The sequence below is a fragment of the Anneissia japonica genome, unplaced genomic scaffold (genome assembly GCF_011630105.1).
Source record: "Anneissia japonica isolate Jap-2015-1 unplaced genomic scaffold, ASM1163010v1 scaffold41438_len39341_cov114, whole genome shotgun sequence".
NCBI lineage: Eukaryota > Metazoa > Echinodermata > Crinoidea > Comatulida > Comatulidae > Anneissia > Anneissia japonica.
The window spans coordinates 24805-34332 of NW_022759119.1; positions in this window are offsets into that span (position 1 = coordinate 24805).

Consider the following 9528-nt stretch of genomic DNA (forward strand, 5'->3'; position numbering starts at 1 on the left):
AGCCGTCGTACCGGGCTGGGTAATAAGAGAAAAGAAAGAGGGGAGAGGGAGGGAAAGAGAAAGAAGAGGAAAAGAAAAGGAAAGAAAAAGAGAAGAGAAAAATAAAGACAAGAATAAAAAGGAAGATAGCATAATGACCAGACTTACAACACACCCTGCAACCCCTTCTCCACTTCAAAAACTGTCATAACTCCTTTGATCTATGCTGCCCGATGGCGTAACCACTGGGAACAAGGTGAAAATATCTATCTTTGAAAAATCTTCCCCACCCCTTTTTAAATGCCCTTTCATCCCCTGAAAGTGCCTAAAAACCTCAAATTTCGCGCACATTTCTTGTTAACATGGCCCAATTTCCTCTAAAAATTGCACATTTTAGGGAGTTTTGATCAATTCCAACGAAATTAACATTAAAAACACCGGGGACAAGGGGAAAATATCCATCTTTGGAAAATCTCTCTCCACCCCTTGACAAATGCATCCTCTGAAAGTGCCTAAAATTCTCAAAATCTTTGTGCGCATTTCTTGTTACGGTAGGCCAATTTCCTCTATAAATTGCACATTTTAAGAAGTTTTCATCAATTCCGACGAAATTGGAATTAAAAACACAACAATATTTTGCGCGCTTGGCGCGAATTTTTTAGGGCTTTTTTAGTTTTATCCTTTTAAGTTATATAAACACATAATAGTCCTAACTCAAGAAGGACAAATTTAAGATAGATCATTTTAACCTAAAAGAAGGGCCTCAATGTGTATAAATGGTGAAAGAATATATAAATAAAACCATGATGAAAATGCTATATTTAGTTTCAAACACACGTGTGTGGCCTATATTATAAATAAGATAAGCCCTATGTCGTATTGTTTTCTATATGGGGAGTGGGGTAGGGTGGGGGTGGGTATGGAAATTACTAACCGGGAAATGAGGATTGTATGTTATTATTATTGTTATTATTATTATTATTATTACTATTATTACTATTACTATTATTATTATTATTATTATTATTATTATTATTATTATTATTATTATTATTATGTTGTAATGATGTTGCTTGTACTGTTCTTTAATTTTATTAAAGAGGGCCCTGAATATCAGTTAACCTACTGGGCTAAACTAGAAGGGTTACCCTCTTTAAAAATAAAAAATAAAAATTTAAAAAAATGAAAAATAAATACCCACTCTGACCCAGGACCCCTGTTACGCGCCTGGTGTTAGCGCCAATATGTGCCCTTGTGCGGACAGGAGATGTGCCACCCTCTGAAGCGGGAAATCTTGTTTTTATATTAAATAAATTGATGCAATTTGCTATTATAGGCCTAATCAATAAATTCCTCATCAACTGATATAACCTTAAACATTCTTGGAATTGACATAACATTACTGATGTCGTATCAGTGTGAAATGTGGCTCTCTTTGCAAGCACATCTAACATCTAAGAAAAGAAGAGCTTAGATTGGTACCAGATAAAATAATTTTGTTATCAACATTAATACATTATGCTAATTTTCATCTTTGTAAGCGCATAAGACAGTGCAAATTATTTCTGTGACAGTCTTTTGAAGTGTGTAAAGCTCCATTTTATCCCATACATAGTCAAAATATTGGGGGGATGATACAATGGACCATCCCCCCTTGTCAAATATTGGGCGGGGGGATATATCCCCCATCCCCCGGGATCTACGCCTATGTTTCTACTACACAGTATTTCCAATATTATTGATAATATTAATATAATAATAATAGTAATTAGCCATTCCAGAATGGGAATAAATTGCAACCAACTATAGAATACGGTAACATTTAGTTTGGTAGACACGACTTTCGAAACAAAAAACGATGTCCATAATATAGAAGTAAATATAAATCATGTAGGCCTAGCTATCGAACTGTAACCCTCCGAATATAAAAACGTGGGAAGTCCATGCACAGCCGCACCGCACCAGCAATTTGAGGTGCAAAGGTCGGCCGGCACATTTTAATTGTTGATGAATGTTGTGCTTTTAAAATTTTTTAAAATTTTATTTTATTCAATTTCCAGGGGGAAAAATAAATGTATCTGCTATTTCTGGTAATGATTAGATTTTTGGGGAAAACACATGAAGTTTTTAGTTAAACCTCAATCATTTTTACGTGATTGTAATAAAGTTTTATTCGTAATTTGTCTGCTACCCATCACTGTCACACAGAGTCTTGACCAAGTGTGCTGACGTGCACTCAGGGGCAAAGCTCCAGTCCCTAGTTAAAGAGAATGGGGAGGTCTCCTTTCTACTAATACCCTAGCAATCTATGAGACTCATCATCTATTCAAAAAATAACCAATGTCAAATTATAGTATAAACTTACTGTTGATATTAAAAAAAGTAAAGTATTACTATGAAGGAGGAGCTACGTTGCAGCAGCATTCTTTACACAATTTGCAGCCCGTGCATGATACGCAGGGCCCCATGAAAACCTTTTTAATAAAGCACCTGGAACATAAAGCACATGTTCTTTTGATTCAGATTGGCCTTATCGAATAGTATCCTGTTTCAGAGCAACATAATTCGTAGCACCGAAGTGCATTTATCTAAACAATAATTTAATTTTGTAACCGTACATAACCGTCTTTATACTGGTGTTTTCAAGCTACGATGACCCAAAGAAAACTTGATCCATGTGAAATTGAAATGTTTGTCCTTCTCTTAAATTTAAGTGTATAGTTAAATGATGAAATGGCAACTTGAAAAAAATGTCGATTAATTTACTGAATAATTGGTTGAAAATGCTTATATTTGGGAAGCCTCAATGTCGCTTCAATGCATCCAGATTAAGCATGTAACTTATGCATGCTAATGGCAATATGATGATTTATATGCATTGACCTATCTGATAAAAAAAATTATACTAATTTAAAATGTTTGCAAAATAAAAGTTATTTATATTGTTGAATAGTCAAAATGATATATTTGGAATTGTCTAATATTAAATTCAGCCTTTTCAGACTTAACAATTATCTCTAGGGAGATTACCCACCGTCGGCCACTTCATGAGCGACAATAATTATATTGCTGATATATTATATTTTCTCGCTTCCGGGTCCCTTGGCCCACCGTTAACGTCACTGGTTTATACGCGGCCATCACACACACACTCTACCAAGTTGTACACACTCAACTTCCCAAACTGGTTCTGCTGGCTACCGACGTTCTAAACTGGAGACATAACGTTTCTGCACTGGGAACGTTCTTGATAACCACAGGGCATTTATTTTTGCGTCGAATAAACCTCCCCTCACCTCAAATGAAAATAAACATAGGCTTATCTAATGGAAGCAACGTTATTCTCAACACCTTCTATTTATGTCTTACTCGAGTAGAATTACATTTTTGCTTGTAACCTTGTTTGGATCAATATGTCTTTATGATCAGACAATAACACATTTTTTACGGTAATTATGTGTCTTATTTAAGTCCCAATTTACAGTGAAATTAAGGCGCGTTTATTTATGTATAGCTATACGTATCCATTTTACACCAAAAAAATATATGCCTCTCTCGAACAAACGTCCCCACTAAAACCCCTCTCTCAACAATAAACGTCCCGGGCGTTTACTCGATAAATGCGGTATACAAAATGATGGCATAAATTTCAAGAAAGATTATCGATTGGTTTTTATAATTATGTATCTGAACTATTGATAAATGAATGAATGAATGGATGAATGAATGAATGAATGAATGAATAAATGTGAATGAATGAAAGTATATTTGGCCACAAAAGGGAGAGAGAAAAAAACGACGAATTGTCCAATTGAACGTAAGCCATGGCGTGATCAAGATGAAATAATAATTGTTATTGTCGTGATGAGACAATAACAGGATTTGCGTCAGGAGAATCAAGTATAGGTGTAATTTTACCCTACCTGTCGTGGAAATGTACTGAATACTCAGTACGCGTGAAAACAATTGCGAAAAATATTCCAAGTTGTTCTTGGGTGGGACTCGATCCTACGATCTCTAGGTCACTAGCCTGGCATCATACCTCTCTAGACCACCGAGCTTGCGCTTGATGCCCAGGGTTGTTTTTTTTTCGCAATTGTTTTCACAGGATCTGGAGATCGGGGGTTCGAGTTCCACCCGAAAACAATTTGCGATTTTTTTTTGCAATTAAACCCACACGCACCGTGTCTGTCTATGTTCTTGTCAACCAGGGTCCTACTTTGACATTGGGGAGTTCTACTCACCCAAAAAGACAAGTCTGTAATTTAACAGTGTGACACCGGGACAAATATTCGACCTTGCTCCAACTTGAGAAAAATGTCGATGTAATTTTCAATTGAAAGCCAAACATACTGAAATATACAACTAAAACTAAAGTTGTCGTAACTAAAGTACAAATAATGTTTTGATGATAGTATTGAAAACGAAACTATTGATAACGCACGCATTACAAAAGTACACTGACGTATCTTTACTTAATTTTGATTTCCTTATTTTCCGTTCTTAGGCCTATTAAGTAAAATGTTCACGGTATCAAGAGATATGTAATTCGAAATTTCAAATTAGTGGACGATAACAATTACTTTTCGTCATTTCGAATTATTAATTCGTAATTTCCTAATTCGTAATTTCGAAGTACGTAATTTTGAATTCATAATTTGAAATTTCAATTTTCAAATTCGAATTAACGAAATTCTGAATTACTGTTAGAATTCCAAATTTTCAATTCCTAATTCAAAATTTCGAATTGGTAATTAGAAATTCAAAATTTGGAATTAGTAATTGGGAGTTAGAAAGTTTAAATTGGTAATTACCGTACTAATTCGAAATTTTGAATTTTGAATTCGAAATTTCGAATTAGGAATTCCGAATTTCGAATTAGTAATTCAAAATGTCGAATTAGTGGTCGCTAACATATTATTCTTATTTAAGCACTAATAGTCTTTCGTATAATTGCACTCGGTCATCGAATTGTTGGGTTATCCTCCCACAGAACTGCTTGACAAAAGAGTCACGTGTTCGGTATAAACGTCGTTCAAAACGAATTGGTTTATTTAAAGCGGAGTTGGAGTCGTTCTAACGTGGTACATACAGTCTCGTCGGCAAGAAGTTTCACACGTATTGAGTGCGTGCACAGCAAAATAAATTGCTACTACTTGGAACTTCGAGCAGTTCGTAGGTGTTTGTAAGTGCCATGTAGAAAGCATAATAGTTACAGCATCATCAGCATCTCAATTGGTGTCGGTATGTAATTGGCTCTGACGAATGATACCATTTTTTTCATTAAGCCTTACACAGCCAATTTTGTTTTCATATTTGCATAGTTACCAACCCGAGAGATTTTAAATGGATGACTACACCAGTTATCTGGAGGTGGGGTCCAGAGGCAGAGTCCCGGTGGAGTTCAGAGGGGGACCATGGCCCTCCGACGATCTAAGCATTTTTAAGCTGTTTTTAAAACGATTTCAGGGATTGTTTGTTGGCAATACCGGGTACGGTACATAAACAAAAACAGTTAATAAAGCCTCGTACAATTTGAGTTTAATTATGTACACAAATTTATTTATTTAAACAAACACAAAATGAATAGACATAGGCCTCTGATCAATTTTTAGTAACACGTCAATGAATTAAGTATTCACGTAAATAGGCATACTGTCTACTAACTCAAGTTAGGCCCTACTGCATGGCCATTTTTATATTTTTAATAAACTAATGTCTTATAATTTTAAATACATTTTCCCCTGAATTTCTGATGATTTGTTATCACGCATAAACTTGTGCTAAATTCGTGACAAATTTATGATCACGCATGTGTTCTTGCAAAATGCGTGTTTCAACCAAAATCATTTTGAAACGCGGGACCGTCCGGCACGATGCGAGACGGTTGTAACTACCGTACTCGCGCGAATAAGCGCCCGGGCGCTTAAAATTTTTTGCAGTTTTGGAGGGGCGCTTAATCAAACGGGGCGCTTATTCGAACGGGGCGCTTATAAAAACAGAGTGAAAATTGAGGGGGCGCTTATGGAAATAGATGGAAATCGAGGGGTTCTTACGAGAACTTATTAAATCCAAGAGGCACATTTTCAATGAAAAGCGATTAAATAAGGACATCAGGAAACCGCAAATTACGAATGGTGCTGCGGCGGAAAAGATAATCGTCCAGAGAGCATGGCTTGTCATGACAAGAATATTGTGAGTACTGTATTACATAACAGCAGAATAGCAGATAAAATTAGTGGTGGTGGTTAGCTTGTTCGCCATCGGTCGATTGAGAATAGCAGGACGGCATGATCATTGCAGGTTTTCTTGAAAACTTAGATGAGAATGTGTTAAAGGTGCAAATTGTCGGAAAAGGAGTAGTAGGACTAGGCTATAGACAAATGAAAGTCTAAGAAGATGAAAGTTTGAAATATACTGTCTGTCCAGGGAGCTCTCATCATTCTGTCAAAGATAAATATCCTCACTTTGATATTGACTAAAGGAGAATGTGATTCCACTCCACACCTCAAATCATGCCAACATCCACAGTCCCAGGATTGAGGTCATTGAGGGGGCGTTTATTCAAATTAGAAGGGGCGCTTATTCAAACGGGGCGCTTATTCGCGCGAGTACGGTATGCATTTGCAGTCCTCAAACCTGTTATAAACATCACAGTAACAAATATATGAACACTAGCAAGGTATTAATTCTTCTAATTGCATAATGTGTCCCAGTCGGTTGATTCAAAGACTGTTTGAAGTATCAATAGCGTCAGTTTTTCTGTTCTGGTTGTTTTTTCGATGTACCAGGAAAAATGATTAGCAAAGTTTTTTAGCACGTGCGTTCTCTACATCATGGTAACTTTTGCTACTTGGGAAACAAGTTATTTAAGTTAGTTTTAGTGAAGCCTTTCATCTTTAGGCAAACTTTAATGATTTCCAACAGATACGATAATACTTTAAACATAGACCTACATTTGTCGTCATTGAGAAAAAAATAGTTTAAATGTCCGCAACCACGGGTCCATGTGAGGTATTTTAACCACCATATAGAATTGTACTCATATTGTAGTAAAGCACAATTTTGTACTATACCATAGAAACCCTCCAAATTAACCCTACAAGAGATGCCGGGAACAACCTGCCGAGGTTCTAGAAGGCCCTTTGGTTCGTATCCCCTGTTGGAAATGTCCCACCCCTGCCATCAAATTTCTAACACTGGTCAAGAATAAGTCATCAGATGGTAGAGAGCATTATGTTCAAATCTACTAGGAGGTTAGAGTTCAGAACTATCTTCTACTCATCTGTTCATTTATTGCCTTTTGAAGAGCAAGTAATGGGAGGTTAGCTTTTGAAAATTTGTCAAGAAAAATATATGTGGCGAAGAGAAACACAACATTATTTGTCATATTAAATGTTTCACGATTATATTTTTATCATTGTAGCATTAACAATGCTCTATTTTAATCACTAATAGCTTAAATTGAGATTGTCCTCACAACGAGAGCAGCCAGAGTAAACTTTCTGTGTAAGAAAGTACTTATGCAAATTTAAGCGTAAAAAATGAAAATAAAAATATTAAATTAATTTTTTATTTAGGCAGTAAATATACAACTAATTATAATGATGTACTATTACCATTATATCAAAATATACTTCATAAGGTAATTATACAAATTTAAGCCTATAACTGACATTTGAAATTAAACATAAGCCTATTCTTATATCTTATAAGCAATAAAATAAAACTAATTATAATAACATTATATCAAAATATACTTTACTTACAGTAAATGTTGACCAACTACTACAACCTCTCTACTTCTGAAACTGATGAAGATATTTCGTCTATGTATATTTTTATACTGTGCATAGGCCTAGTTTTCTTCTACCAACCATTTGAATTTGTGCAAATTTATCGGCGGTAATTGTCTTTATCAACTGCAAACTTCATTGTAGATCCTTCACCTATTTATTTGTATTCCAACAATCCAAATTGTGTCTATATCATATTTTGTTTACCCAGTTACAACTGAAAAATCAAAAGTAACCGATATTTACTGTAAGTCAGTTACACTGTACTACTTCTTCATATTTTCCTCGTTTCTGAATCTTTTCATTTCTGTGGAAAGATACGTCGCAGTAGTGTTTCCGTTTAAGTACACTGGATAAAGGCCTGTTTATACTTCAACGATAAGGATAACCATTTAAAAAAAAAGCTAAAAAGCAATTTTTCACATAGAGAATAACAGAAATATGAGAAGTTTTTACACTAGAACGATTTGATAACGATTTATCAGTTAAGCGATAACAACATATTTTGACAAATCAAATCAGATGATGTCATAATCATGGAAAAACATTAAAAGCGTAGTAGTAGCAACGATTTTATCGTTTTCCATGATTATGACGTCATCTGATTTGATTTGTTAAAATATTTTGTTATCGTATACACGATAAATCGTTATCGAATCGTCCCAGTGTGTGGTATGTTCCATTTGCGTTATGATATTTTGCTACTATCGTGTTTACGTCACATTGACAAAGCAATCTAAAATTCGGGCAGAATTGACAAATCAATCACAACAAAACAGTACAACCACTGCAGGTGAAAATGACAAAAACGTACTGGATAATGCGATGATCAATTCTCCAATACAGTCATATCAAATAAACAAGGCTCAATAGAATTTCATCGATAATATTATCACACTGATCTATACCGTAATGTTTCTATTACCGTCTTGAATCTGGTTCATGCAACTTGCGAGTGTTATAATACTCATTACATATTTGCATACATATTCTCATTCATGGTGCTCTTAAACACGGTAGCCAACACATTTGTATACGCCTAAAAATTCGATGATTATCGGAATGGATTATCTAGGACATTTTGTCGACGGTGTTAAATAATATTTAATGTCCATCATTTACACCAAATACCGCCATCATCTTTGTCGTTATCATTACCGTAATCATTCTTATCTGTATATCTCTCTCACTTATTATTCAACAGCATCATTTTGTCACCTTTAGACACAAAGCGACAATTTGGAAGTCGGTGTCCATATATTCTTCCTTTCTCCATGGTAGTAGATTGCGTTGCAAGTAGTGGTTGTTTTCGATCGATAATACACTCTATCAACAGTGTTTGGTTCAGCAGGTTGGTAAACTTGCTGTAAAACTTTGATCAGTTTCAGGAATGGAAGTTATGGGAATCCTATTATACCGCTTCTACATCCTCTATAGTGCATTTAAACAGACCAATACCAGTAGACCACCAACAAGTGGTATTCATGTAGCGAATCGGCATACGTAACATGTTATACTGCAGATAAAAATAAAATAAATAAACATGATAAAATAACACGTTAGTGTACGTAAGTAATCGTGAATTGACAACTTAATTGAGTGGTGTGATGATATTTATATTATTCCAATTCTTAATGCTGTTTCATTTTGTTTAAAATTTCTTTGCAGGGGTGGATACAGGATTTAGCAAAACGGGGTGGGGCCAAAGTAAAGATGGACGACCAGCCAAGGTATGAAGCACAGAGGGCAGGGG